General features: G+C 55.2%; 9 non-coding genes across 9 annotated transcripts; all 9 read left to right on the plus strand.

Moving 5' to 3' along the window:
* Positions 1-962: 962 nt before the first annotated feature.
* On the plus strand, positions 963-1,055 carry LOC137751611 (small nucleolar RNA SNORD116). Its single transcript, XR_011070882.1, has one exon. It is a non-coding gene; the product is annotated as a small nucleolar RNA SNORD116 (small nucleolar RNA).
* A 2,635-nt stretch (positions 1,056-3,690) lies between these two features.
* LOC137750940 (small nucleolar RNA SNORD116) lies at positions 3,691-3,783 on the plus strand. The gene has a single exon (XR_011070652.1). It is a non-coding gene; the product is annotated as a small nucleolar RNA SNORD116 (small nucleolar RNA).
* A 2,631-nt stretch (positions 3,784-6,414) lies between these two features.
* On the plus strand, positions 6,415-6,507 carry LOC137751591 (small nucleolar RNA SNORD116). Its single transcript, XR_011070877.1, has one exon. It is a non-coding gene; the product is annotated as a small nucleolar RNA SNORD116 (small nucleolar RNA).
* A 2,635-nt stretch (positions 6,508-9,142) lies between these two features.
* On the plus strand, positions 9,143-9,235 carry LOC137751641 (small nucleolar RNA SNORD116). The gene has a single exon (XR_011070896.1). It is a non-coding gene; the product is annotated as a small nucleolar RNA SNORD116 (small nucleolar RNA).
* Positions 9,236-11,870: 2,635 nt separating this feature from the next.
* Positions 11,871-11,963, plus strand: LOC137751146 (small nucleolar RNA SNORD116). The gene has a single exon (XR_011070701.1). It is a non-coding gene; the product is annotated as a small nucleolar RNA SNORD116 (small nucleolar RNA).
* Positions 11,964-14,599: 2,636 nt separating this feature from the next.
* On the plus strand, positions 14,600-14,692 carry LOC137750945 (small nucleolar RNA SNORD116). Its single transcript, XR_011070654.1, has one exon. It is a non-coding gene; the product is annotated as a small nucleolar RNA SNORD116 (small nucleolar RNA).
* A 2,631-nt stretch (positions 14,693-17,323) lies between these two features.
* On the plus strand, positions 17,324-17,416 carry LOC137751597 (small nucleolar RNA SNORD116). The gene has a single exon (XR_011070879.1). It is a non-coding gene; the product is annotated as a small nucleolar RNA SNORD116 (small nucleolar RNA).
* Positions 17,417-20,051: 2,635 nt separating this feature from the next.
* Positions 20,052-20,144, plus strand: LOC137778632 (small nucleolar RNA SNORD116). The gene has a single exon (XR_011076953.1). It is a non-coding gene; the product is annotated as a small nucleolar RNA SNORD116 (small nucleolar RNA).
* A 2,631-nt stretch (positions 20,145-22,775) lies between these two features.
* Positions 22,776-22,868, plus strand: LOC137751555 (small nucleolar RNA SNORD116). The gene has a single exon (XR_011070841.1). It is a non-coding gene; the product is annotated as a small nucleolar RNA SNORD116 (small nucleolar RNA).
* The last annotated feature ends 1,799 nt before the right edge of the window (positions 22,869-24,667 follow it).

Here is a 24,667-nt window from a genome sequence, read left to right on the forward strand (position 1 = left end):
TGTCGGGTCACCCATGGGAGTTCCCTTGCTTCCAAAAGTGCTGGGAGTGACCCCAAGTGCACATCAGATGTGCTGGTAGCTGGCAGGTTCTCGAGTTGCACGTAGATGTCACACCCAGGGCCGGGAGGCAGGTCTCGTCCAGTCTTTGTGCTCTGGTCAGAAGGCGTGGCTGTGGGAGAGCGGGAGTCCGTGGAGTATTTCAACAGCCCCTGGGGGTTAAAGTTTGCATGCGGCCTCTGGAAGCTGAGAGGGGGCTTTCTCCTTTCAGTTGGGGATCTAGACAGGGTGTTGTGTATAAGCTATGGCGTTTACTGTTGGACGCCTATTCACAGGGCTACAGGGACACACAGAGACCAAGACGCGTAGTCAGGGGCACACAGAGAAACCCACAAGAGCGTCTGCGTGCGCAGTGACAGTCACACGCGTGAACACAGAAATACAGCCTCTCACACACCGGCCAATGTATGTGCCTAACTTCCTGCAGTCGTACTATCAGACATGCAGTCAATTCTCGGTAAGTGATAGAGGTCCTTGGGAAGCAGTTTCAGAGCTCAAGCCCAGGAAAATATTTGTATGGATCATGTCCTTTGAGGACACCAGTCCACTTCCCAGGTGCAGTTGCTGGGCAAGCCTCGCCGTCGGCAAAAACAAGAAGATCTTCGTGTGCTCTGATGACTGGAGGTGCTAAGAAGAACTGGAAAAAGTGAGGCGGGGCCATGTTCCCGAGCATGGTCGCGGATAACTCAGTATGGTAGGTATTCAACCACCCCAAGATGTGTCATTAGATATTAGGTTTTCCTGAGATGGGCCCAATGGCTGCAAGAGTGGCTTGATTGTTCGTCTTGTTGAGTGGCCTGAGGGCTGTGGATTCTCCAGGCTTTTGGGGTACCCCAGGCTCATGACTCCCCTGGAGAGCCCGGCGCACTGCCCGGTTGTGTTCTGCAGCATCCCAGCATGTGCTTGGATCGATGATGACACCCTTGTATGCCTTCCTTGGAAACTCTGAACAAAATGGGTGAGAACACTCGACCGTATCCTTATCGAAAGTGAGGTTAGCACGTTTCCTCTCTCGGGTGTAGGGGACTGTTAGGAGTGAGGGCCAACATCCCCTGCTGACATGCATGCCAACACCACTAAGGGCTCTAGCATTGGAGGGGCTCCTGTCTGAGGATCGACAGTGTCTGCCCATAAGCTGGGTCATCTATGAATCCGCGGTCCCTGCTAAAAGGCCGTGAGGGAATGCAAGGGGGCAGGCTCTCCTGCTAGTCTTCAGAGTTGGAGTGTGTGCTGGTGTGGGCCCAGTGAGCTTTCAGCTTGGAGAAGTGTGTTTTGACCAGGATCACGCTTTGTGCATGCCGCTTCGGTGGTTGATTTTGGGAGCCAAAATGAGCAAGGTTCCCTGGTTGGAGCCTGGAGCCTCAGGCCAGGCCTGTGGCAATCTCTGTTGTCGTGTTTGTTGTGGTGAGGTTCTTGAGTGCCCGGTGGGGCTGGAGCAGTGGGCGGGGTTGGGATGGAGTTTGGTGATGGCGGAAGGGGGCTGATGGATTAGGCCTCGCTGCTGCCCCTGAAGCTGCCAGCACACTGCTGGCGCTAAGTGGATCATCGTGGAGTGGGGTGAGGATCGAGTGCTGCATTTAAGCCTGCGTAGTGGCTGCTGCCCTGGAGAGAAAGGTAAGGTATCATGAGGACAGGTCCTGTGTGATGTCGTGGGATGGGCTGTCATCATTGGGTTGCAGGCGCTGGCCTCGGCTTCCCAAAGATGTGTCTTGTTTGTGATGGCCTGGAATCAGCTGCCTATGGTGGGGATGGCTTTGGCAGTTCATGAGGATGCAGTGAGGTAGGTTACCTGTGAAGAGTTGCAATCCCGTTTTCAGAGGAGTGACTCCCCACGGGAGTCTTGTGGGACATAGAGAAGATGGACATGCTGAGGCGTCTGTGCCGGCCTTCTTGCGGGTAGGTGAGTTATGCAAGCATGCCCTTTGGTCACTCTTTTCCCACTTTTGGGAATGTGCAAAGCGATAGTGTTTCTGCCGGAGGGCATGACGCGGCCGGCCCGTGTGGCATGCAGGCCTTTCAAATAGCCAGAGCTTTATCCAGAGCAGTCCGTTGGCGGGGCAGAGAAGGGGGCACTGTTGCCATCCCTGGTGTGCTGCCAAGGCCAGCCACTGTTCCCTTTCAGGATTCCAAGTCCCCTCAGATGGCAGAGGTCTTCCGTTTCAAGTTTGTCTGTGTTCCTCGGGGACCATGCCTTTGATCACTGTGAGTTCGTCAGTGGTGTCACTGTGGCAGTGGAGAATTTCCAGGATGCATCATGTGGGATCAGCACCTTCAATGCAGACAGGCTTGCGGTCTGTCTTCCCTGGTGTTCAGCGTTCCCGTGTTCGGAAGATGTCTGTGGCTTCCAGTAGGGAAGCGTCGCCCTGCTGGCTGGAGTAGGGCACGTTGGACGAGGCTGTTGAGCGTTTGAGCGGTTCCTTAGGGGTCAGGGCCGCGAAACTTGCAGGATGGGAGCTGCCTGAGACATGGCCGGGAAGGTGGCCTAGTTTCCGCTGTGGGGTTCCAACATGGGTCATGGCTGCTGAAGGCCACTGCTTCATGTGGTGGGCATTCCCACGGGTCAAAGGAAAGTGATTAGGCCTAGTTGGCAAGAAGTTGCACTTTGTTCGATGTTCTTTAGCCCATTGAGTTGTTTCAGGCTGCATCTTGCCAGTAGAATGCTGTAGGTCGGTGTCGGGTCACCCATGGGAGTTCCCTTGCTTCCGAAAGTGCTGGGAGTGACCCCAAGTGCACATCAGATGTGCTGGTAGCTGGCAGGTTCTCGAGTTGCACGTAGATGTCACACCCAGGGCCGGGAGGCAGGTCTCGTCCAGTCTTTGTGCTCTGGTCAGAAGGCGTGGCTGTGGGAGAGCGGGAGTCCGTGGAGTATTTCAACAGCCCCTGGGGGTTAAAGTTTGCATGCGGCCTCTGGAAGCTGAGAGGGGGCTTTCTCCTTTCAGTTGGGGATCTAGACAGGGTGTTGTGTATAAGCTATGGCGTTTACTGTTGGACGCCTCTTCACAGGGCTACAGGGACACACAGAGACCAAGACGCGTAGTCAGCGGCACACAGAGAAACCCACAAGAGCGTCTGCGTGCGCAGTGACAGTCACATGCGTGAACACAGAAATACAGCCTCTCACACACCGGCCAATGTATGTGCCTAACTTCCTGCAGTCGTACTATCAGACATGCAGTCAATTCTCGGTAAGGGATAGAGGTCCTTGGGAAGCAGTTTCAGAGCTCAAGCCCAGGAAAATATTTGTATGGATCATGTCCTTTGAGGACACCAGTCCACTTCCCAGGTGCAGTTGCTGGGCAAGCCTCACCGTCGGCAAAAACAAGAAGATCTTCGTGTGCTCTGATGACTGGAGGTGCTAAGAAGAACTGGAAAAAGTGAGGCGGGGCCATGTTCCCGAGCATGGTCGCGGATAACTCAGGATGGTAGGTATTCAACCACACCAAGATGTGCCATTAGATATTAGGTTTTCCTGAGATGGGCCCAATGGCTGCAAGAGTGGCTTGATTGTTCGTCTTGTTGAGTGGCCTGAGGGCTGTGGATTCTCCAGTCTTTTGGGTTACCCCAGGCTCACGACTCCCCTGCAGAACCCGGCGCAGTGCCCGGTTGTGTTCTGCAGCATCCCAGCATGTGCTTGGATCGATGATGACACCCTTGTATGCCTTCCTTGGAAACTCTGAACAAAATGGGTGAGAACACTCGACCGTATCCTTATCGAAACTGAGGTTCAGCACGTTTCCTCTCTCGGGTGTAGGGGACTGTTAGGAGTGAAGGCCAGTGTCCCCTGCCGACATGCACGCAAACACCACCAAGGACTCCAGTATTGGAGGGGCTCCTGACTGAGGGTCGACCGTGTCTGCCCATAAGCTGGGTCATCTATGAATCTGCGGTGCCTGCTAAAAGGCCGTGAGGGAATGCAAGGGGGCAGGCTCTCCTGCTAGTCTTCAGAGTCGGAATGTGTGCTGGTTTGCGCCCAGTGAGCTTTCAGCTTGGAGAAGTGTGTTTTGACCAGGATGACGCTTTGTGCATGAAGCTTCGGTGGTTGATTTTGGGAGCCAAAATGAGCAAGGTTCCCTGGTTGGAGCCTGGAGCCTCAGGCCAGGTCTGTGGCCCTCTCTGTTGTCGTGTTTGGTGCGGTGAGGTTCTTGAGTGCCCGGTGGGGCTGGAGCAGTGGGCGGGGGTGGGATGGAGTTTGGTGATGGCGGAAGGGGGCTGATGGAATAGGCCTCGCTGCTGCCCCTGAAGATGCCAGCACACTGCTGGCGCTAAGTGGATCATCTTGGAGTGGGGTGAGGATCGAGTGCTGCATTTAAGCCTGCGTAGTGGCTGCTGCCCTGGAGAGAATGGTAAGTTATCATGAGGACAGGTCCTGTGTGATGTCGTGGGATGGGCTGTCATCATTGGGTTGCAGGCGCTGGCCTCGGCTTCCCAAGGATGTATCTTGTTCGTGATGGCCTGGCATCAGCTGCCTATGGTGGGGATGGCTTTGGCAGTTCATGAGGATGCAGTGAGGTAGGTTATCTGTGAAGAGTTGCAATCCCGTTTCCAGAGGAGTGACTCCCCACGGGTGTCTTGCGGGACATAGAGAAGATGGACATACTGAGGCATCTGTGCCGGCCTTCTTGGGGGTAGGTGAGTTATGCAAACAAGCCCTTTGGTCGCTCTTTTCCCACTTTTGGCAATGTGCAAAGCGATAGTGTTTCTGCCGGAGGGCATGACGCGGCCGGCCCGTGTGGCATGCAGGCCTTTCGAATAGCCAGAGCTTTATCCAGAGCAGTCCGTTGGCGGGGCAGAGAAGGGGGCACTGTTGCCATCCCTGGTGCGCTGCCAAGGCCAGCCAGTGTTCCCTTTCAGGATTCCAAGTCCCCTCACATGGCAGAGGTCTTCCGTTGCAAGTTTGTCTGTGGTCCTCGGGGACCATGCTTTGATCACTCTGAGTTCCTCAGTGGTGTGACTGTGGCAATGGAGAACTTCCAGGATGCATCAGTTGGGATCAGCATCTTCAAAGCAGTCAGGCTTGCGGTCTGTCTTCCATGGTGTTCCTTGTTCCCGTGTTTGGACGATGTCTGTGGCTTCCAGTAGGGACGCGTCGCCCTGCTGCCTGGAGTAGGGCACGTTGGACGAGGGTGTTGAACGTTTGAGCAGTTCCTTAGGGGTCAGGGCCGCGAACCTTGCAGGATGGGAGCTGCCTGAGACAGGGCCGGGAAGGTGGCCTAGTTTCCGATGTGGGGTTCCAGCATGTGTCATGGCTGCTGAAGCCCACTGCTTCCTGTGGTGGGCATTCCCACGGGTCAAAGGAAAGTGATTAGGCCTAGTTGGCAAGAAGTTGCACTTTGTTCGATGTTCTTTAGCCCCTTGAGTGGTTTCATGCTGCATCTTTCCAGTAGAAATCTGTAGGTCGGTGTCAGCTCACCCATGGGAGTTCGCTTGCTTCCGAAAGTGCTGGGAGTGACCCCAAGTGCACATCAGATGTGCTGGTAGCTGGCAGGTTCTCGAGTTGCACGTAGATGTCACACCCACGGCCGGGAGGCAGGTCTCGTCCAGTCTTTGTGCTCTGGTCAGAAGGCCTGGCTGTGGGAGAGTGGGAGTCCGTGGAGTATTTCAACAGCCCCTGGGGGTTAAAGTTTGCATGCGGCCTCTGGAAGCTGACAGGGGGCTTTCTCCTTTCAATTGCGGGTCTAGACAGGGTGTTGTGTATAAACTATGGCGTTAACTGTTGGACGTCACTTCACAGGTCTACAGGGACACACAGAGACCAAGACGCGTAGTCAGAGGCACAAGGAGAAACCCACAAGAGCGTCTGTGTGCGCAGTCAGAGTCACACGCGTGAACACAGAAATACAGCCTCTTACACACCGGCCAATGTATGTGCCTAACTTCCTGCAGTCGTACTATCAGACATGCAGTCAATTCTCGGTAAGGGATAGAGGTCCTTGTGAAGCAGTTTCAGAGCTCAAGCCCAGGAAAATATTTGTATGAATCATGTCCTTTGAGGACACCAGTCCACTTCCCAGGTGCAGTTGCTGGGAAGCCTCGCCGTCGGCAAAAACAAGATCTTCGTGTGCTCTGATGACTGGAGGTGCTAAGAAGAACTGGAAAAAGTGAGGCTGGGCCATGTTCCCGAGCATGGTCGCGGATAATTCAGGATGGTAGGTATTCAACCACCCCAAGATGTGCCATTAGATATTAGGTTTTCGTGAGATGGGCCCAATGGCTGCAAGAGTGGCTTGATTGTTCGTCTTGTTGAATGGCCTGAGGGCTGTGGATTCTCCAGGCTTCTGGGGTACCCCAGGCTCATGACTCCCCTGAAGAGCCCGGCGCACTGCCCGGTTGTGTTCTGCAGCATCCCAGCATGTGCTTGGATCAATGATGACACCCTTGTATGCCTTCCTTGGAAACACTGAACAAAATGGGTGAGAACACTCGACCGTATCCTTATCGAAACTGAGGTTAGCATGTTTTCTCTCTCGGGTGTAGGGGATTGTTAGGAGTGAAGGCCAGTGTCCCCTGCCGACATGGACGCAAACACCACCAAGGACTCCAGTATTGGAGGGGCTCCTGACTGAGGGTCGACCGTGTCTGCCCATAAGCTGGGTCATCTATGAATCCGCGGTCCCTGCTAAAAGGCCGTGAGGGAATGCAAGGGGGCAGGCTCTCCTGCTAGTCTTCAGAGTCGGAGTGTGTGCTGGTGTGGGCCCAGTGAGCTTTCAGCTTGGAGAAGTGTGTTTTGACCAGGATCACGCTTTGTGCATGCCGCTTCGGTGGTTGATTTTGGGAGCCAAAATGAGCAAGGTTCCCTGGTTGGAGCCTGGAGCCTCAGGCCAGGCCTGTGGCCCTCTCTGTTGTTGTGTTTGGTGCGGTGAGGTTCTTGAGTGCCCGGTGGGGCTGGAGCAGTGGGCGGGGGTGGGATGGAGTTTGGTGATGGCGGAAGGGGGCTGATGGATTAGGCCTCGCTGCTGCCCCTGAAGCTGCCAGCACACTGCTGGCGCTAAGTGGATCATCGTGGAGTGGGGTGAGGATCGAGTGCTGCATTTAAGCCTGCGTAGTGGCTGCTGCCCTGGAGAGAAAGGTAAGGTATCATGAGGACAGGTCCTGTGTGATGTCGTGGGATGGGCTGTCATCATTGGGTTGCAGGCGCTGGCCTCGGCTTCCCAAAGATGTGTCTTGTTTGTGATGGCCTGGAATCAGCTGCCTATGGTGGGGATGTCTTTGGCAGTTCATGAGGATGCAGTGAGGTAGGTTACCTGTGAAGAGTTGCAATCCCGTTTTCAGAGGAGTGACTCCCCACGGGAGTCTTGTGGGACATAGAGAAGATGGACATGCTGAGGCGTCTGTGCCGGCCTTCTTGCGGGTAGGTGAGTTATGCAAGCATGCCCTTTGGTCACTCTTTTCCCACTTTTGGGAATGTGCAGAGCGATAGTGTTTCTGCCGGAGGGCATGACGCGGCCGGCCCGTGTGGCATGCAGGCCTTTCGAATAGCCAGAGCTTTATCCAGAGCAGTCCGTTGGCGGGGCAGAGAAGGGGGCACTGTTGCCATCCCTGGTGTGCTGCCAAGGCCAGCCACTGTTCCCTTTCAGGCTTCCAAGTCCCCTCAGATGGCAGAGGTCTTCCGTTTCAAGTCTGTCTGTGTTCCTCGGGGACCATGCCTTTGATCACTGTGAGTTCGTCAGTGGTGTCACTGTGGCAGTGGAGAATTTCCAGGATGCATCATGTGGGATCAGCACCTTCAATGCAGACAGGCTTGCGGTCTGTCTTCCCTGGTGTTCAGCGTTCCCGTGTTCGGAAGATGTCTGTGTCTTCCAGTAGGGAAGCGTCGCCCTGCTGGCTGGAGTAGGGCACGTTGGACGAGGCTGTTGAGCGTTTGAGCGGTTCCTTAGGGGTCAGGGCCGCGAACCTTGCAGGATGGGAGCTGCCTGAGACATGGCCGGGAAGGTGGCCTAGTTTCCGCTGTGGGGTTCCAACATGGGTCATGGCTGCTGAAGCCCACTGCTTCATGTGGTGGGCATTCCCACGGGTCAAAGGAAAGTGATTAGGCCTAGTTGGCAAGAAGTTGCACTTTGTTCGATGTTCTTTAGCCCATTGAGTTGTTTCAGGCTGCAACTTGCCAGTAGAATGCTGTAGGTCGGTGTCGGGTCACCCATGGGAGTTCCCTTGCTTCCGAAAGTGCTGGGAGTGACCCCAAGTGCACATCAGATGTGCTGGTAGCTGGCAGGTTCTCGAGTTGCACGTAGATGTCACACCCAGGGCCGGGAGGCAGGTCTCGTCCTGTCTTTGTGCTCTGGTCAGAAGGCGTGGCTGTGGGAGAGCGGGAGTCCGTGGAGTATTTCAAAAGCCCCTGGGGGTTAAAGTTTGCATGCGGCCTCTGGAAGCTGAGAGGGGGCTTTCTCCTTTCAGTTGGGGATCTAGACAGGGTGTTGTGTATAAGCTATGGCGTTTACTGTTGGACGCCTCTTCACAGGGCTACAGGGACACACAGAGACCAAGACGCGTAGTCAGCGGCACACAGAGAAACCCACAAGAGCGTCTGCGTGCGCAGTGACAGTCACACGCGTGAACACAGAAATACAGCCTCTCACACACCGGCCAATGTATGTGCCTAACTTCCTGCAGTCGTACTATCAGACATGCAGTCAATTCTCGGTAAGGGATAGAGGTCCTTGGGAAGCAGTTTCAGAGCTCAAGCCCAGGAAAATATTTGTATGGATCATGTCTTTGAGGACACCAGTCCACTTCCCAGGTGCAGTTGCTGGGCAAGCCTCGCCGTCGGCAAAAACAAGAAGATCTTCGTGTGCTCTGATGACTGGAGGTGCTAAGAAGAACTGGAAAAAGGTGAGGCGGGGCCATGTTCCCGAGCATGGTTGCGGATAACTCAGTATGGTAGGTATTCAACCACCCCAAGATGTGTCATTAGATATTAGGTTTTCCTGAGATGGGCCCAATGGCTGCAAGAGTGGCTTGATTGTTCGTCTTGTTGAGTGGCCTGAGGGCTGTGGATTCTCCAGGCTTTTGGGGTACCCCAGGCTCATGACTCCCCTGGAGAGCCCGGCGCACTGCCCGGTTGTGTTCTGCAGCATCCCAGCATGTGCTTGGATCGATGATGACACCCTTGAATACCTTCCTTGGAAACTCTGAAGAAAATGGGTGAGAACACTCGACCGTATCCTTATCGAAAGTGAGGTTAGCACGTTTCCTCTCTCGGGTGTAGGGGACTGTTAGGAGTGAGGGCCAACATCCCCTGCTGACATGCATGCCAACACCACTAATGGCTCTAGCATTGGAGGGGCTCCTGTCTGAGGATCGACAGTGTCTGCCCATAAGCTGGGTCATCTATGAATCCGCGGTCCCTGCTAAAAGGCCGTGAGGGAATGCAAGGGGGCAGGCTCTCCTGCTAGTCTTCAGAGTCGGAGTGTGTGCTGGTGTGGGCCCAGTGAGCTTTCAGCTTGGAGAAGTGTGTTTTGACCAGGATCACGCTTTGTGCATGCCGCTTCGGTGGTTGATTTTGGGAGCCAAAATGAGCAAGGTTCCCTGGTTGGAGCCTGGAGCCTCAGGCCAGGCCTGTGGCCCTGTCTGTTGTCGTGTTTGGTGCGGTGAGGTTCTTGAGTGCCCGGTGGGGCTGGAGCAGTGGGCGGGGGTGGGATGGAGTTTGGTGATGGCGGAAGGGGGCTGATGGATTAGGCCTCGCTGCTGCCCCTGAAGCTGCCAGCACACTGCTGGCGCTAAGTGGATCATCGTGGAGTGGGGTGAGGATCGAGTGCTGCATTTAAGCCTGCGTAGTGGCTGCTGCCCTGGAGAGAAAGGTAAGGTATCATGAGGACAGGTCCTGTGTGATGTCGTGGGATGGGCTGTCATCATTGGGTTGCAGGCGCTGGCCTCGGCTTCCCAAAGATGTGTCTTGTTTGTGATGGCCTGGAATCAGCTGCCTATGGTGGGGATGGCTTTGGCAGTTCATGAGGATGCAGTGAGGTAGGTTACCTGTGAAGAGTTGCAATCCCGTTTTCAGAGGAGTGACTCCCCTCGGGAGTCTTGTGGGACATAGAGAAGATGGACATGCTGAGGCGTCTGTGCCGGCCTTCTTGCGGGTAGGTGAGTTATGCAAGCATGCTCTTTGGTCACTCTTTTCCCACTTTTGGGAATGTGCATAGCGATAGTGTTTCTGCCGGAGGGCATGACGCGGCCGGCCCGTGTGGCATGCAGGCCTTTCGAATAGCCAGAGCTTTATCCAGAGCAGTCCGTTGGCGGGGCAGAGAAGGGGGCACTGTTGCCATCCCTGGTGTGCTGCCAAGGCCAGCCAGTGTTCCCTTTCAGGATTCCAAGTCCCCTCACATGGCAGAGGTCTTCCGTTGCAAGTTTGTCTGTGGTCCTCGGGGACCATGCCTTTGATCACTCTGAGTTCCTCAGTGGTGTGACTGTGGCAATGGAGAATTTCCAGGATGCATCAGGTGGGATCAGCATCTTCAAAGCAGACAGGCTTGCGGTCTGTCTTCCATGGTGTTCCCTGTTCCCGTGTTCGGACGATGTCTGTGGCTTCCAGTAGGGATGCGTCGCCATGCTGGCTGGAGTAGGGCACGTTGGACGAGGCTGTTGAGCGTTTGAGCGGTTCCTTAGGGGTCAGGGCCGCGAACCTTGCAGGATGGGAGCTGCCTGAGACAGGGCCGGGAAGGTGGCCTAGTTTCCGATGTGGGGTTCCAGCATGGGTCATGGCTGCTGAAGCCCACTGCTTCCTGTGGTGGGCATTCCCACGGGTCAAAGGAAAGTGATTAGGCCTAGTTGGCAAGAAGTTGCACTTTGTTTGATGTTCTTTAGCCCCTTGAGTGGTTTCAAGCTGTATCTTTCCAGTAGAATGCTGTAGGTCGGTGTCAGGTCACCCATGGGAGTTCCCTTGCTTCCGAAAGTGCTGGGAGTGACCCCAAGTGCACATCAGATCTGCTGGTAGCTGGCAGGTTCTCGAGTTGCCCGTAGATGTCACACCCTGGGCCGGGAGGCAGGTCTCGTCCAGTCTTTGTGCTCTGGTCAGAAGGCGTGGCTGTGGAAGAGCGGGAGCCCGTGGAGCATTTCAACAGCCCTTGGGGGTTAAAGTTTGCATGCGGCCTCTGGAAGCTGACAGGGGGCTTTCTCCTTTCAGTTGGGGGTTTAGACAGGGTGTTGTGTATAAACTATGACATTTACTGTTGGACGCATCTTCACAGGGCTACAGGGACACACAGAGACCAAGACGCGAAGTCAGCGGCACACAGAGAAACCCACAAGAGCGTCTGCGTGCGCAGTCACAGTCACACGCGTGAACACAGAAATACAGCCTCTCACACACCGGCCAATGTATGTGCCTAACTTCCTGCAGTCGTACTATCAGACATGCAGTCAATTCTCGGTAAGGGATAGAGGTCCTTGGGAAGCAGTTTCAGAGCTCAAGCCCAGGTAAATGTTTGTATGCATCATGTCCTTTGAGGACACCAGTCCACTTCCCAGGTGCAGTTGCTGGGCAAGCCTCGCCGTCGGCAAAAACAAGAAGATCTTCGTGTGCTCTGATGACTGGAGGTGCTAAGAAGAACTGGAAAAAGTGAGGCGGGGCCATGTTCCCGAGCATGGTCGCGGATAACTCAGTATGGTAGGTATTCAACCACCCCAAGATGTGCCATTAGATACTAGGTTTTCCTGAGATGGGCCCAATGGTTGCAAGAGTGGCTTGATTGTTCGTCCTGTTGAGTGGCCTGAGGCCTATGGATTCTCCAGGCTTTTGGGGTACCCCAGGCTCATGACTCCCCTGCAGAGCCCGGCACACTGCCCGGTTGTGTTCTGCAGCATCCTAGCATGTGCTTCGATCGATGATGACACCCTTGTATGCATTCCTTGGAAACTCTGAACAAAATGGTTGAGAACACTCTACCGTATCCTTATCGAAACTGAGGTTCAGCACGTTTCCTCTCTCGGGTGTAGGGGACTGTTAGGAGTGAAGGCCAGTGTCCCCTGCCGACATGCACGCAAACACCACCAAGGATTCCAGTATTGGAGGGGCTCCTGACTGAGGGTCGACCGTGTCTGCCCATAAGCTGGGTCATCTATGAATCCGCTGTCCCTTCTAAAAAGCCGTGAGGGAATGCAAGGGGGCAGGCTCTCCTGCTAGTCTTCAGAGTCGGAGTGTGTGCTGGTGTGGGCCCAGTGAGCTTTCAGCTTGGAGAAGTGTGTTTTGACCAGGATCACGCTTTGTGCATGCCGCTTTGGTGGTTGATTTTGGGAGCCAAAATGAGCAAGGTTCCCTGGTTGGAGCCTGGAGCCTCAGGCCAGGCTTGTGGCCCGCTCTGTTGTCGTGTTTGGTGCGGTGAGGTTCTTGAGTGCCCGGTGGGGCTGGAGCAGTGGGCGGGGGTGGGATGGAGTTTGGTGATGGCGGAAGGGGGCTGATGGATTAGGCCTCGCTGCTGCCCCTGAAGCTGCCAGCACACTGTTGGCGCTAAGTGGATCATCGTGGAGTGGGGTGAGGATCGAGTGCTGCATTTAAGCCTGCGTAGTGGCTGCTGCCCTGGAGAGAAAGGTAAGGTATCCTGAGGACAGGTCCTGTGTGATGTCGTGGGATGGGCTGTCATCATTGGGTTGCAGGCGCTGGCCTCAGCTTCCCAAGGATGTGTCTTGTTCGTGATGGCCTGGCATCAGCTGCCTATGGTGGGGATGGCTTTGGCAGTTCATGAGGATGCAGTGAGCTAGGTTACCTGTGAAGAATTGCAATCCCGTTTCCAGAGGAGTGACTCCCCACGGGTGTCTTGCGGGACATAGAGAAGATGGACATGCTGAGGCATCTGTGCCGGCCTTCTTGGGGGTAGGTGAGTTATGCAAACAAGCCCTTTGGTCGCTCTTTTCCCACTTTTGGCAATGTGCAAAGCGATAGTGTTTCTGCCGGAGGGCATGACGCGGCCGGCACGTGTGGCATGCAGGCCTTTCGAATAGCCAGAGCTTTATCCAGAGCAGTCCGTTGGCGGGGCAGAGAAGGGGGCACTGTTGCCATCCCTGGTGCGCTGCCAAGGCCAGCCACTCTTCCCGTTCAGGCTTCCAAGTCTCCTCACATGGCAGAGGTCTTCCGTTTCAAGTCTGTCTGTGGTCCTCGGGGACCATGCCTTTGATCACTCTGAGTTCCTCAGTGGTGTCACTGTGGCAGTGGAGAATTTCCAGGATGCATCAGGTGGGATCAGCATCTTCAAAGCAGACAGGCTTGTGGTCTGTCTTCCCTGGTGTTCAGCGTTCCCGTGTTCGGAAGATGTCTGTGGCTTCCAGTAGGGACGCGTCGCCCTGCTGGCTGGAGTAGGGCACGTTGGACGAGGCTGTTGAGCGTTTGAGCGGTTCCTTAGGGGTCAGGGCCGCGAATCTTTCAGGATGGGAGCTGCCTGAGACATGGCCGGGAAGGTGGCCTAGTTTCCGCTGTGGGGTTCCAACATGGGTCATGGCTGCTGAAGGCCACTGCTTCATGTGGTGGGCATTCCCACGGGTCAAAGGAAAGTGATTAGGCCTAGTTGGCAAGAAGTTGCACTTTGTTCGATGTTCTTTAGCCCATTGAGTTGTTTCAGGCTGCATCTTGCCAGTAGAATGCTGTAGGTCGGTGTCGGGTCACCCATGGGAGTTCCCTTGCTTCCGAAAGTGCTGGGAGTGACCCCAAGTGCACATCAGATGTGCTGGTAGCTGGCAGGTTCTCGAGTTGCCCGTAGATGTCACACCCACGGCCGGGAGGCAGGTCTCGTCCAGTCTTTGTGCTCTGGTAAGAAGGCGTGGCTGCGGGAGAGCGGGAGTCCGTGGAGTATTTCAACAGCCCCTGGGGGTTAAAGTTTGCATGCGGCCTCTGGAAGCTGACCGGGGGCTTTCTCCTTTCAGTTGGGGATCTAGACAGGGTGTTGTGTATAAGCTATGGCGTTTACTGTTGGACGCCTCTTCACAGGGCTACAGGGACACACAGAGACCAAGACGCGTAGTCAGCGGCACACAGAGAAACCCACAAGAGCGTCTGCGTGCTCAGTCACAGTCAGACGCATGAACACAGAAATACAGCCTCTCACACACCGGCCAATGTATGTGCCTAACTTCCTGCAGTCGTACTATCAGACATGTAGTCAATTCTCGGTAAGGGATAGAGGTCCTTGGGAAGCAGTTTCAGAGCTCAAGCCCAGGAAAATGTTTGTATGGATCATGTCCTTTGAGGACACCAGTGCACTTCCCAGGTGCAGTTGCTGGGCAAGCCTCACCGTCGGCAAAAACAAGAAGATCTTCGTGTGCTCTGATGACTGGAGGTGCTAAGAAGAACTGGAAAAAGTGAGGCGGGGCCATGTTCCCGAGCATGGTCGCGGATAACTCAGGATGGTAGGTATTCAACCACACCAAGATGTGCCATTAGATATTAGGTTTTCCTGAGATGGGCCCAATGGCTGCAAGAGTGGCTTGATTGTTCGTCTTGTTGAGTGGCCTGAGGGCTGTGGATTCTCCAGTCTTTTGGGTTACCCCAGGCTCACGACTCCCCTGCAGGACCCGGCGCAGTGCCCGGTTGTGTTCTGCAGCATCCCAGCATGTGCTTGGATCGATGATGACACCCTTGTATGCCTTCCTTGGAAACTCTGAACAAAATGGGTGAGAACACTCGACCGTATCCTTATCGAAACTGAGGTTCAGCACGTTTCCTCTCTCGGGTGTAGGGGACTGTTAGGAGTGAAGGCCAGTGTCCCCTGCCGACATGCACGCAAACACCACCAAGGACTCCAGTATTGGAGGGGCTCCTGACTGAGGGTCGACCGTGTCTGCCCATAAGCTGGGTCATCTATGAATCTGCGGTGCCTGCTAAAAGGCCGTGAGGGAATGCAAGGGGGCAGGCTCTCCTGCTAGTCTTCAGAGTCGGAATGTGTGCTGGTTTGCGCCCAGTGAGCTTTCAGCTTGGAGAAGTGTGTTTTGACCAGGATGACGCTTTGTGCATGCAGCTTCGGTGGTTGATTTTGGGAGCCAAAATGAGCAAGGTTCCCTGGTTGGAGCCTGGAGCCTCAGGCCAGGTCTGTGGCCCTCTCTGTTGTCGTGTTTGGTGCGGTGAGGTTCTTGAGTGCCCGGTGGGGCTGGAGCAGTGGGCGGGGGTGGGATGGAGTTTGGTGATGGCGGAAGGGGGCTGATGGAATAGGCCTCGCTGCTGCCCCTGAAGATGCCAGCACACTGCTGGCGCTAAGTGGATCATCTTGGAGTGGGGTGAGGATCGAGTGCTGCATTTAAGCCTGCGTAGTGGCTGCTGCCCTGGAGAGAATGGTAAGTTATCATGAGGACAGGTCCTGTGTGATGTCGTGGGATGGGCTGTCATCATTGGGTTGCAGGCGCTGGCCTCGGCTTCCCAAGGATGTGTCTTGTTCGTGATGGCCTGGCATCAGCTGCCTATGGTGGGGATGGCTTTGGCAGTTCATGAGGATGCAGTGAGGTAGGTTATCTGTGAAGAGTTGCAATCCCGTTTCCAGAGGAGTGACTCCCCACGGGTGTCTTGCGGGACATAGAGAAGATGGACATACTGAGGCATCTGTGCCGGCCTTCTTGGGGGTAGGTGAGTTATGCAAACAAGCCCTTTGGTCGCTCTTTTCCCACTTTTGGCAATGTGCAAAGCGATAGTGTTTCTGCCGGAGGGCATGACGCGGCCGGCCCGTGTGGCATGCAGGCCTTTCGAATAGCCAGAGCTTTATCCAGAGCAGTCCGTTGGCGGGGCAGAGAAGGGGGCACTGTTGCCATCCCTGGTGCGCTGCCAAGGCCAGCCAGTGTTCCCTTTCAGGATTCCAAGTCCCCTCACATGGCAGAGGTCTTCCGTTGCAAGTTTGTCTGTGGTCCTCGGGGACCATGCTTTGATCACTCTGAGTTCCTCAGTGGTGTGACTGTGGCAATGGAGAATTTCCAGGATGCATCAGTTGGGATCAGCATCTTCAAAGCAGTCAGGCTTGCGGTCTGTCTTCCATGGTGTTCCTTGTTCCCGTGTTTGGACGATGTCTGTGGCTTCCAGTAGGGACGCGTCGCCCTGCTGCCTGGAGTAGGGCACGTTGGACGAGGGTGTTGAGCGTTTGAGCAGTTCCTTAGGGGTCAGGGCCGCGAACCTTGCAGGATGGGAGCTGCCTGAGACAGGGCCGGGAAGGTGGCCTAGTTTCCGATGTGGGGTTCCAGCATGTGTCATGGCTGCTGAAGCCCACTGCTTCCTGTGGTGGGCATTCCCACGGGTCAAAGGAAAGTGATTAGGCCTAGTTGGCAAGAAGTTGCACTTTGTTCGATGTTCTTTAGCCCCTTGAGTGGTTTCATGCTGCATCTTTCCAGTAGAAATCTGTAGGTCGGTGTCAGCTCACCCATGGGAGTTCGCTTGCTTCCGAAAGTGCTGGGAGTGACCCCAAGTGCACATCAGATGTGCTGGTAGCTGGCAGGTTCTCGAGTTGCACGTAGATGTCACACCCACGGCCGGGAGGCAGGTCTCGTCCAGTCTTTGTGCTCTGGTCAGAAGGCGTGGCTGTGGGAGAGTGGGAGTCCGTGGAGTATTTCAACAGCCCCTGGGGGTTAAAGTTTGCATGCGGCCTCTGGAAGCTGACAGGGGGCTTTCTCCTTTCAATTGCGGGTCTAGACAGGGTGTTGTGTATAAACTATGGCGTTAACTGTTGGACGTCACTTCACAGGTCTACAGGGACACACAGAGACCAAGACGCGTAGTCAGAGGCACAAGGAGAAACCCACAAGAGCGTCTGTGTGCGCAGTCAGAGTCACACGCGTGAACACAGAAATACAGCCTCTTACACACCGGCCAATGTATGTGCCTAACTTCCTGCAGTCGTACTATCAGACATGCAGTCAATTCTCGGTAAGGGATAGAGGTCCTTGTGAAGCAGTTTCAGAGCTCAAGCCCAGGAAAATATTTGTATGAATCATGTCCTTTGAGGACACCAGTCCACTTCCCAGGTGCAGTTGCTGGGAAGCCTCGCCGTCGGCAAAAACAAGATCTTCGTGTGCTCTGATGACTGGAGGTGCTAAGAAGAACTGGAAAAAGTGAGGCTGGGCCATGTTCCCGAGCATGGTCGCGGATAATTCAGGATGGTAGGTATTCAACCACCCCAAGATGTGCCATTAGATATTAGGTTTTCGTGAGATGGGCCCAATGGCTGCAAGAGTGGCTTGATTGTTCGTCTTGTTGAATGGCCTGAGGGCTGTGGATTCTCCAGGCTTCTGGGGTACCCCAGGCTCATGACTCCCCTGAAGAGCCCGGCGCACTGCCCGGTTGTGTTCTGCAGCATCCCAGCATGTGCTTGGATCAATGATGACACCCTTGTATGCCTTCCTTGGAAACACTGAACAAAATGGGTGAGAACACTCGACCGTATCCTTATCGAAACTGAGGTTAGCATGTTTTCTCTCTCGGGTGTAGGGGATTGTTAGGAGTGAAGGCCAGTGTCCCCTGCCGACATGCACGCAAACACCACCAAGGACTCCAGTATTGGAGGGGCTCCTGACTGAGGGTCGACCGTGTCTGCCCATAAGCTGGGTCATCTATGAATCCGCGGTCCCTGCTAAAAGGCCGTGAGGGAATGCAAGGGGGCAGGCTCTCCTGCTAGTCTTCAGAGTCGGAGTGTGTGCTGGTGTGGGCCCAGTGAGCTTTCAGCTTGGAGAAGTGTGTTTTGACCAGGATCACGCTTTGTGCATGCCGCTTCGGTGGTTGATTTTGGGAGCCAAAATGAGCAAGGTTCCCTGGTTGGAGCCTGGAGCCTCAGGCCAGGCCTGTGGCCCTCTCTGTTGTTGTGTTTGGTGCGGTGAGGTTCTTGAGTGCCCGGTGGGGCTGCAGCAGTGGGCGGGGGTGGGATGGAGTTTGGTGATGGCGGAAGGGGGCTGATGGATTAGGCCTCGCTGCTGCCCCTGAAGCTGCCAGCACACTGCTGGCGCTAAGTGGATCATCGTGGAGTGGGGTGAGGATCGAGTGCTGCATTTAAGCCTGCGTAGTGGCTGCTGCCCTGGAGAGAAAGGTAAGGTATCATGAGGACAGGTCCTGTGTGATGTCGTGGGATGGGCTGTCATCATTGGGTTGCAGGCGCTGGCCTCGGCTTCCCAAAGATGTGTCTTGTTTGTGATGGCCTGGAATCAGCTGCCTATGGTGGGGATGGCTTTGGCAGTTCATGAGGATGCAGTGAGGTAGGTTACCTGTGAAGAGTTGCAATCCCGTTTTCAGAGGAGTGACTCCCCACGGGAGTCTTGTGGGACATAGAGAAGATGGACATGCTGAGGCGTCTGTGCCGGCCTTCTTGCGGGTAGGTGAGTTATGCAAGCATGCCCTTTGGTCACACTTTTCCCACTTTTGGGAATGTGCAGAGCGATAGTGTTTCTGCCGGAGGGCATGACGCGGCCGGCCCGTGTGGCATGCAGGCCTTTCGAATAGCCAGAGCTTTATCCAGAGCAGTCCGTTGGCGGGGCAGAGAAGGGGGCACTGTTGCCATCCCTGGTGTGCTGCCAAGGCCAGCCACTGTTCCCTTTCAGGCTTCCAAGTCCCCTCAGATGGCAGAGGTCTTCCGTTTCAAGTCTGTCTGTGTTCCTCGGGGACCATGCCTTTGATCACTGTGAGTTCGTCAGTGGTGTCACTGTGGCAGTGGAGAATTTCCAGGATGCATCATGTGGGATCAGCACCTTCAATGCAGACAGGCTTGCGGTCTGTCTTCCCTGGTGTTCAGCGTTCCCGTGTTCGGAAGATGTCTGTGGCTTCCAGTAGGGAAGCGTCGCCATGCTGGCTGTAGTAGGGCACGTTGGTCGAGGCTGTTGAGCGTTTGAGCGGTTCCTTAGGGGTCAGGGCCGCGAAACTTGCAGGATGGGAGCTGCCTGAGACATGGCCGGGAAGGTGGCCTAGTTTCCGCTGTGGGGTTCCAACATGGGTCATGGCTGCTGAAGGCCACTGCTTCATGTGGTGGGCATTCCCACGGGTCAAAGGAAAGTGATTAGGCCTAGGTGGCAAGAAGTTGCACTTTGTTCGATGTTCTTTAGCCCATTGAGTTGTTTCAGGCTGCATCTTGCCAGTAGAATGCTGTAGGTCGGTGTCGGGTCACCCATGGGAGTTCCCTTGCTTCCGAAAGTGCTGGGAGTGACCCCAAGTGCACATCAGATGTGCTGGTAGCTGGCAGGTTCTCGAGTTGCACGTAGATGTCACACCCAGGGCCGGGAGGCAGGTCTCGTCCAGTCTTTGTGCTCTGGTCAGAAGGCGTGGCTGTGGGAGAGCGGGAGTCCGTGGAGTATTTCAACAGCCCCTGGGGGTTAAAGTTTGCATGCGGCCTCTGGAAGCTGAGAGGGGGCTTTCTCCTTTCAGTTGGGGATCTAGACAGGGTGTTGTGTATAAGCTATGGCGTTTACTGTTGGACGCCTCTTCACAGGGCTACAGGGACACACAGAGACCAAGACGCGTAGTCAGCGGCACACAGAGAAACCCACAAGAGCGTCTGCGTGCGCAGTCACAGTCACACGCGTGAACACAGAAATACAGCCTCTCACACACCGGCCAATGTATGTGCCTAACTTCCTGCAGTCGTACTATCAGACATGCAGTCAATTCCCGGTAAGGGATAGAGGTCCTTGGGAAGCAGTTTCAGAGCTCAAGCCCAGGAAAATATTTGTATGGATCATGTCCTTTGAGGACACCAGTCCACTTCCCAGGTGCAGTTGCTGGGCAAGCCTCGCCGTCGGCAAAAACAAGAGGATCTTCGTGTGCTCTGATGACTGGAGGTGCTAAGAAGAACTGGAAAAAGTGAGGCGGGGCCATGTCCCCGAGCATGGTCGCGGATAACTCCGTATGGTAGGTATTCAACCACCCCAAGATGTGCCATTAGATATTAGGTTTTCCTCAGATGGGCCCAATGGCTGCAAGAGTGGCTTGATTGTTCGTCTTGTTGAGTGGCCTGAGGGCTGTGGATTCTCCAGTCTTTTGGGGTACCCCAGGCTCATGACTCCCGTGCAGAGCCCGGCGCAGTGCCCGGTTGTGTTCTGCAGCATCCCAGCATGAGCTTGGATCGATGATGACACCCTTGTATGCATTCCTTTGAAACTCTGAACAAAATGGGTGAGAACACTCTACCGTATCCTTATCGAAACTGAGGTTCAGCACGTTTCCTCTCTCGGGTGTAGGGGACTGTTAGGAGTGCAGGCCAGTGTCCCCTGCCGACATGCACACAAACACCACCAAGGACTCCAGTATTGGAGGGGCTCCTGACTGAGGGTCGACCGTGTCTGCCCATAAGCTGGGCCATCTATGAATCTGCGGTCCCTGCTAAAAGGCCGTGAGGGAATGCAAGGGGGCAGGCTCTCCTGCTAGTCTTCAGAGTCGGAGTGTGTGCTGGTTTGGGCCCAGTGAGCTTTCAGCTTGGAGAAGTGTGTTTTGACCAGGATCACGCTTTGTGCATGCAGCTTCGGTGGTTGATTTTGGGAGCCAAAATGAGCAAGGTTCCCTGGTTGGAGCCTGGAGCCTCAGGCCAGGCCTGTGGCCCTCTCTGTTGTCGTGTTTGGTGCGGTGAGGTTCTTGAGTGCCCGGTGGGGCTGGAGCAGTGGGCGGGGGTGGGATGGAGTTTGGTGATGGCAGAAGGGGGCTGATGAATTAGGCCTCGCTGCTGCCCCTGAAGCTGCCAGCACACTGCTGGCGCTAAGTGGATCATCGTGGAGTGGGGTGAGGATCGAGCGCTGCATTTAAGCCTGCGTAGTGACTGCTGCCCTGGAGAGAATGGTAAGGTATCATGAGGACAGGTCCTGTGTGATGTCGTGGGATGGGCTGTCATCATTGGGTTGCAGGCGCAGGCCTCGGCTTCCCAAGGATGTGTCTTGTTCGTGATGGCCTGGCATCAGCTGCCTATGGTGGGGATGGCTTTGGCAGTTCATGAGGATGCAGTGAGGTAGGTTATCTGTGAAGAGTTGCAATCCCGTTTCCAGAGGAGTGACTCCCCACGGGTGTCTTGCGGGACATAGAGAAGATGGACATACTGAGGCATCTGTGCCGGCCTTCTTGGGGGTAGGTGAGTTATGCAAACAAGCCCTTTGGTCGCTCTTTTCCCACTTTTGGGAATGTGCAAAGCGATAGTGTTTCTGCCGGAGGGCATGGCGCGGCCGGCCCGTGTGGCATGCAGGCCTTTCGAATAGCCAGAGCTTTATCCAGAGCAGTCCGTTGGCGGGGCAGAGAAGGGGGCACTGTTGCCATCCCTGGTGCGCTGCCAAGGCCAGCCAGTGTTCCCTTTCAGGATTCCAAGTCCCCTCACATGGCAGAGGTCTTCCGTTGCAAGTTTGTCTGTGGTCCTCGGGGACCATGCTTTGATCACTCTGAGTTCCTCAGTGGTGTGACTGTGGCAATGGAGAATTTCCAGGATGCATCAGGTGGGATCAGCATCTTCAAAGCAGTCAGGCTTGCGGTCTGTCTTCCATGGTGTTCCTTGTTCCCGTGTTCGGACGATGTCTGTGGCTTCCAGTAGGGACGCGTCGCACTGCTGGCTGGAGTAGGGCACGTTGGACGAGGCTGTTGAGCGTTTGAGCAGTTCCTTAGGGGTCAGGGCCGCGAACCTTGCAGGATGGGAGCTACCTGAGACAGGGCCGGGAAGGTGGCCTAGTTTCCGATGTGGGGTTCCAACATGGGTCATGGCTGCTGAAGCCCACTGCTTCCTGTGGTGGGCATTCCCACGGGTCAAAGGAAAGTGATTAGGCCTAGTTGGCAAGAAGTTGCACTTTGTTCGATGTTCTTTAGCCCCTTGAGTGGTTTCATGCTGCATCTTTCCAGTAGAAATCTGTAGGTCGGTGTCAGCTCACCCATGGGAGTTCCCTTGCTTCCGAAAGTGCTGGGAGTGACCCCAAGTGCACATCAGATGTGCTGGTAGCTGGCAGGTTCTCGAGTTGCACGTAGATGTCACACCCAGGGCCGGGAGGCAGGTCTCGTCCAGTGTTTGTGCTCTGGTCATAAGGCGTGGCTGTGGGAGAGTGGGAGTCCGTGGAGTATTTCAACAGCCCCTGGGGGTTAAAGTTTGCATGCGGCCTCTGGAAGCTGACAGGGGGCTTTCTCCTTTCAATTGCGGGTCTAGACAGGGTGTTGTGTATAAACTATGGCGTTTACTGTTGGACGCCACTTCACAGGTCTACAGGGACACACAGAGACCAAGACGCGTAGTCAGAGGCACACAGAGAAACCCACAAGAGCTTCTGTGTGCGCAGTCTGAGTCACACGCGTGAACACAGAAATACAGCCTCTTACACACCGGCCAATGTATGTGCCTAACTTCCTGCAGTCGCACTATCAGACATGCAGTCAATTCTCGGTAAGGGATAGAGGTCCTTGTGAAGCAGTTTCAGAGCTCAAGCCCAGGAAAATATTTGTATGGATCATGTCCTTTGAGGACACCAGTCCACTTCCCAGGTGCAGTTGCTGGGAAGCCTCGCCGTCGGCAAAAACAAGATCTTCGTGTGCTCTGATGACTGGAGGTGCTAAGAAGAACTGGAAAAAGTGAGGCGGGGCCATGTTCCCGAGCATGGTCGCGGATAACTCAGGATGGTAGGTATTCAACCACCCCAAGATGTGCCATTAGATATTAGGTTTTCGTGAGATGGGCCCAATGGCTGCAAGAGTGGCTTGATTGTTCGTCTTGTTGAGTGGCCTGAGGGCTGTGGATTCTCCAGGCTTCTGGGGTACCCCAGGCTCATGACTCCCCTGCAGAGCCCAGCGCACTGCCCGGTTGTGTTCTGCAGCATCCCAGCATGTGCTTGGATCGATGATGACACCCTTGTATGCCTTCCTTGGAAACACTGAACAAAATGGGTGAGAACACTCGACCGTATCCTTATCGAAACTGAGGTTAGCACGTTTCCTTTCTCGGGTGTAGGGGATTGTTAGGAGTGAAGGCCAGTGTCCCCTGCCGACATTCACGCAAACACCACCAAGGACTCCAGTATTGGAGGGGCTCCTGACTGAGGGTCGACCGTGTCTGCCCATAAGCTGGGTCATCTATGAATCCGCGGTCCCTGCTAAAAGGCCGTGAGGGAATGCAAGGGGGCAGGCTCTCCTGCTAGTCTTCAGAGTTGGAGTGTGTGCTGGTGTGGGCCCAGTGAGCTTTCAGCTTGGAGAAGTGTGTTTTGACCAGGATCACGCTTTGTGCATGCCGCTTCGGTGGTTGATTTTGGGAGCCAAAATAGAGCAAGGTTCCCTGGTTGGAGCCTGGAGCCTCAGGCCAGGCCTGTGGCCCTCTCTGTTGTCGTGTTTGGTGCGGTGAGGTTCTTGCGTGCACGGTGGGGCTGGAGCAGTGGGCGGGGGTGGGATGGAGTTTGGTGATGGCAGAAGGGGGCTGATGGATTAGGCCTCGCTGCTGCCCCTGAAGCTGCCAGCACACTGCTGGCGCTAAGTGGATCATCGTGGAGTCGGGTGAGGATCGAGTGCTGCATTTAAGCCTGCGTAGTGGCTGCTGCCCTGGAGAGAAAGGTAAGGTATCATGAGGACAGGTCCTGTGTGATGTCGTGGGATGGGCTGTCATCATTGGGTTGCAGGCGCTGGCCTCGGCTTCCCAAGGATGTGTCTTGTTCGTGATGGCCTGGCATCAGCTGCCTATGGTGGGGATGGCTTTGGCAGTTCATGAGGATGCAGTGAGGTAGGTTACCTGTGAAGAGTTGCAATCCCGTTTCCAGAGGAGTGACTCCCCACGGGTGTCTTGCGGGACATAGAGAAGATGGACATGCTGAGGCATCTGTGCCGGCCTTCTTGGGGGTAGGTGAGTTATGCAAACAAGCCCTTTGGTCGCTCTTTTCCCACTTTTGGGAATGTGCAAAGCGATAGTGTTTCTGCCGGAGGGCATGACGCGGCCGGCCCGTGTGGCATGCAGGCCTTTTGAATAGCCAGAGCTTTATCCAGAGCAGTCCGTTGGCGGGGCAGAGAAGTGGGCACTGTTGCCATCCCTGGTGTGCTGCCACGGCCAGCCACTGTTCCCTTTCAGGCTTCCAAGTCCCCTCAGATGGCAGAGGTCTTCCGTTTCAAGTCTGTCTGTGTTCCTCGGGGACCATGCCTTTGATCACTGTGAGTTCCTCAGTGGTGTCACTGTGGCAGTGGAGAATTTCCAGGATGCATCAGGTGGGATCAGCATCTTCAAAGCAGACAGGCTTGTGGTCTGTCTTCCCTGGTGTTCAGCGTTCCCGTGTTCGGAAGATGTCTGTGGCTTCCATTAGGGAAGCGTCGCCCTGCTGGCTGGAGTAGGGCACGTTGGACGAGGCTGTTGAGCGTTTGAGCGGTTCCTTAGGGGTCAGGGCCGCGAACCTTGCAGGATGGGAGCTGCCTGAGACATGGCCGGGAAGGTGGCCTAGTTTCCGCTGTGGGGTTCCAACATGGGTCATGGCTGCTGAAGGCCACTGCTTCATGTGGTGGGCATTCCCACGGGTCAAAGGAAAGTGATTAGGCCTAGTTGGCAAGAAGTTGCACTTTGTTCGATGTTCTTTAGCCCATTGAGTTGTTTCAGGCTGCATCTTGCCAGTAGAATGCTGTAGGTCGGTGTCGGGTCACCCATGGGAGTTCCCTTGCTTCCGAAAGTGCTGGGAGTGACCCCAAGTGCACATCAGATGTGCTGGTAGCTGGCAGGTTCTCGAGTTGCCCGTAGATGTCACACTCACGGCCGGG

Source organism: Eschrichtius robustus, chromosome 1 (genome assembly GCF_028021215.1).
Source record: "Eschrichtius robustus isolate mEscRob2 chromosome 1, mEscRob2.pri, whole genome shotgun sequence".
Classification (NCBI taxonomy): Eukaryota; Metazoa; Chordata; class Mammalia; order Artiodactyla; family Eschrichtiidae; genus Eschrichtius; species Eschrichtius robustus.